The 4,725-nt window shown below is 33.4% G+C and overlaps 1 non-coding gene across 1 annotated transcript; it reads right to left on the minus strand.

The window, feature by feature from the left end:
- Positions 1 to 3,959: 3,959 nt before the first annotated feature.
- On the minus strand, positions 3,960 to 4,071 carry LOC141503720 (U6 spliceosomal RNA). The gene has a single exon (XR_012473047.1). It is a non-coding gene; the product is annotated as a U6 spliceosomal RNA (small nuclear RNA).
- Positions 4,072 to 4,725: the final 654 nt, after the last annotated feature.

Raw genomic sequence — 4,725 nt, forward strand, 5'->3', positions numbered from 1 at the left:
GTCTATCTTAGTCTACATATTTATTCTATCACCTCTCTGTTAGGAGATGGGTGATATTCTTCATCTTTACTCCTGTGAAATTATGTTTGATCATTGAGTTGGCTTAAAGTCTTAAATCTTCAAAACAGTAAATTTTTACAGTGTTACTATTGAATAAATTATTTTAATTCTGCTCAATTTTCCTCAGCATCAGTTCATATAAATCTTCCTAGGTTTCACTAACACTGTCTTTTGCCATTTCTTTTTATTGAAGTTTTATTGATATATCTTGTTTTTGTAGTACAACTATTTACAGATTATCCCCATTCATAAGAGAATGTTTACAATAAAGTAAAAAAAATTAAGCAAAACTAACAACACAGTGGTCTCATCTGAAAGTACATATAATATTTCACATATGAAATATTTCTCCCCCCTGCAGATCTCTTTTTAATTTTTTTTAAATGAACAGAATTTTATTTTATTTTATTTTTTGCTTTCCCTCTCAATTTTCCCACAATTTGATTGTGGACAACTTGGATTTCTTTCTTTGAAAACTACCTAGTCAATACAGATTGAGATCTGGTACTGATATACACTGCCCCCCTCCCCACCATTCCATCTTGATCTTTTGTTCTTCCATATAAAATTTGTTATTATTTTTCAATCCTTGTAAATATTCTTTTGGGAATTCAATTAGCACAAACCTGAATAAGTAAATTAATTTTTTGTAGCATTATCATTTTCATTAAATTGACTTGACACCTCTGAGCAATTAATATTCTCCAATTATTTAATTTGTATGTCTGCAAAGAGTACTTTATAATTAGATTCATATAGTTCCTGGTTGAATCCTGGTAATACATTCTCAAGTATCTCATAGCTTTGGTAGTTATTTTGAAAGAAATTTTTCTTAGTAACTCTTCTTATTGGGTTTTGTTATCTATATAAGGAAAAATGCTAACTGTGTAGGAATTTATCTTAAATTTTATAACTTTTTGAAGTTATTAGTTATTTCAATTGATTTTTAGTTATCTGTTTATGCCATCATAACACCTACAAAAGTCATCATTTTATTTTCTATTCACCTGTCCTTATTGTTCCAGTATCTTTTGTTTACAGTATTTAATAGTTCTTTTTTATTTCAAATTTTCAGTATTTTCTTCTTGGGTTTTGTTATTTGATTTCTTTTTCTTTGGGTGGCATCTCTATGTTTACTAGTGTTGGTGATAGTAGACCTCTTTAATTTATCTCTGATCTTTAACTTTTCTATGATGGGAGAAGTGCCATGAGATTTGAAAAAGACAAATATTGTCCTGATTTTCAAAAATGATTAAAACATGTCAAAATTATAGATCAGTGTGCATAATGCCAATTCTATGTGAAAATTCTAGAAAAGGGAATTGAATTAAAGAAATGGTTGGCCACTATCCAGAAAGACTTTTGATTGTAGAGACACAGCTTGGCTTCATCAAGAACAGATCATACAGCAGAGTCTATCTTGAAGTAAATGGAAGAATTTTTGCCCAGTTCATGCAGCACACCCCTGGCCAAGAGCATGATGACAGTTGTCTCAGGGAATCTTCCAGTGCCTGAGGATGGAAAGGGGGTCAAGATAAGGAGAAGGGATCTCTGAACTTACTCAGGGTACAGGAACAGGTTCTATATGGTAATTCTATCACCCATCCAGTCATCTATATAGCAGGATAAAGAAGAGCAATTGAGAACTAGAGGGCCCTCGTTTAATGCTGAGCTAAGAATAAGTTCCAGAACCATCACAGAACTATAACCTTTATTTAGTCACATAAGCCTGAAATGGAAAAACTATGGGAGGAGGGTCTTGGACAAAAGTAGAATCAGTAGTTTAGTAGCCCCTCATTGTGTAGAACCTCCCCAAGAGCTAACAATGATGGAGTCAGAGGAGAAAAACAGTCAGTTGTCCCTTGATAGAGTGACCCCCAAAAGAGGGTGTTACAATTAGATGCAGGTTTAAGGATAAAAGACAGAAGGAAAATTTATTTATATAGTGATTACTCTGTCCCAATCACTATTTGAACTTAGAGATCTTTCCACTTGCCTTCATTCTGCAGGTGAGGAATCTGAGGTTCAGAAAATGTATGACTTACCCAAATGTAAGTTTCAGGATTAGGATTTTACATAGGTCATAGACTCCAAGTCTACCACACTATCTCTTCAGTTTTGGTCTGCTATTCATTCATTTTTGATTCATTCGTTTATTTGTTTGCCTTAGTTGTTTCTGTTTGCAAAAAAAAAATCTGTCAGAATTTTCCCCACTAGTCTTTCAATGATGGAAGATGGCATCTGAAACTTATTTTTGACTGATTTCAGCCTTCCACAAGTTGAAACAGAAAAGGATCAAACTGTTCAATGATTTTACATTGATGATGGCCAGTTTTCCTACCTCGTGGGTCCTGGCATTCCTTCGGTCCATTTGGAATGTGCTATGCCTCTTGTTTGGTGGTGCATGCCTCTTGTTTAGAGTCAGATGTACCTAATATACAAGGACTATTGCCTCTGGAAATTTTAAAAATACTTCTTAATTTTTTGATCAGAAAATATTTACTCTGTCTTATCTTGTTTTCTGATCTCACTTGCTTACTAATTTCTGTTTCTTTTCATCTGATTTATTTTTGCATCTTCTAATTAATTCAATTAAGTCCAACAAAGCTGGACTTTATTTTAGCAAACATAAATTCTGTTTCTACTGTGTTTATGAACTCCAAAGGGTGCAGCAAGAATTTTCACAGGTCCATTCTCTCTTCCCCAGACCTTCAAATCTATCATCTGCCCTCTCCTCCTACATTTATGGCTTTGCACTTTGTTTTGTTGACTCTTGGTATGGCTTCTCTAGCAGATTCTTTACGTATTTTAAATACTTCAGATAATAAAATCACAGATTTAGAGCTGGAAGGTACCTCAGAGGTTCTAAAGTTCAATCTCCTCAATTAATGGGTGAGAAAACTAAGGCTCAGAGACTTATCCAAACACATGGAAAATTAGAGTCAGTGGCAGCTAGGTGGTATAGTGGATAAAGCACTGACCCTGGAGTCAGGAGTACCTGGGTTCAAATCCAGTCTCAGACACTTAATAATTACCTAGCTGTGTGGCCTTGGGCAAGCCACTTAACCCCATTTGCCTTGCAAAAACCTAAAAAACCAAGGGGAATCAGAGTCAAATCTATGATTTTAGATATTGCCAGTTATTGCCAGAAGGGTGCCAACTTAAGTAAGTCCAGAAGAGCTGATTGTTAATTTTCAGTGTGAACATTTATACCATAGAAATTAGCAAACACCACAAATCAGGGCTTGTTTTATTCTCTTATTGATTTATCTAAATTTATGAAAGTGATGATAAAATGTTAATAATGCAGATTAATCTTACACAAATATCAGGCATACATTGTTTTCCCTTTTTTTGAGAGAACTGGTTGTTAAACATTGACCAGAATTCCCTTGCATATTATTTCTTAGAGAGGGATTACAGATCACACATTAAGTGAAAGATTGGCATTTTCATTTATTCCTGTCCTCACCCATGAGGTGCAGTTGTGTTATTCTATCAAGCCCTTACATTTCAACAGCTTCTTGCTTAATTTGCGTGGTCTATATCTTGGCACTATCTAAGAAACATCAAGGATCAAAAGCTTTTTCTTAATCTAGGTATTAGCAGGATCCATAACCATCTCTTTCCTTTGGCTTGTAACATGATTTTTTTAAATTGGTCAAACAGCTGTTTTCTACTTCTTTGTGGAATTTCCATATATTTTTCAGAAGCAGAGTAGGTAAAAAGGCTTTATAGCCTTGTCAGTGACCTTTATGGAAAAATTCCTTAAAAAAATCTTGTAAACAGGGTTCAGTGATCTCAGTATTGTTTCATTTCTAATACCTTTCTTTTCTTGTTATCAAAGGATCTCTGTTAATATTCCTTGTTTTCATTTACCAGTCATTTTTGTTGTTCCACATGCTATTGAATACTTCATGAATTTGAGTGTCATCCTTGCACATGGGCCATGCTAATCTTCTCTGTATTGTTCCTGCTGAGGCAAGCACTCTATATGCTTTTGAAAAGAGCAGTCATACATTTCACTGGATGGTCCCTGCTCCAAAATCTTGTGGAATTCTGTTGTGGGTCTAGGAATGTGGTCCTCTTCAGCAACTTGGTCATAATGCTCATTTCTGAAACTTGGATGATGAATGCTTTTATTTATATTTATAGCCTCTTTTAATATATCCTTTTTATTCAGTATTTTATTTTTACCCAGTTATATATATAAAAACATTTTTAAACATTCATTTTTAATATTTTTGAGTTCCAAATTCTCTCCCTTCCTCTTTCCCCACCCCACCCCACCCCCATTGAGAAGACAAGATGCATGTTTTTATGAAATAATTTTATTTTTAATTTGTGTAATAAAGCAAGCATTTCCATAATGTAGTGTATTAAAAAAGATAATTGCACATGAAACTGCAAATTTGTACAACTTGCAATTCTTTTAAATATATAAAAATATATTAAAAAGTTATCATATCATTTGTTTTCTCATTTTTTCATTTCAACCTTAATCCTTATAATGTTCTTTCTGACCCCTTTTTCAATCTAAAAATAATTCCATAAAGAACTCATCCATTATCCTGATTCCTTTTCTTGTTTTTTTTAAATTTATTTTTATCCTTTAAGTCCACCATCATCCTCTCTTTTTCTTCTTTTACTTTCTGAGAATAAACC

The sequence above is a fragment of the Macrotis lagotis genome, chromosome X (genome assembly GCF_037893015.1).
Source record: "Macrotis lagotis isolate mMagLag1 chromosome X, bilby.v1.9.chrom.fasta, whole genome shotgun sequence".
Classification (NCBI taxonomy): domain Eukaryota; kingdom Metazoa; phylum Chordata; class Mammalia; order Peramelemorphia; family Peramelidae; genus Macrotis; species Macrotis lagotis.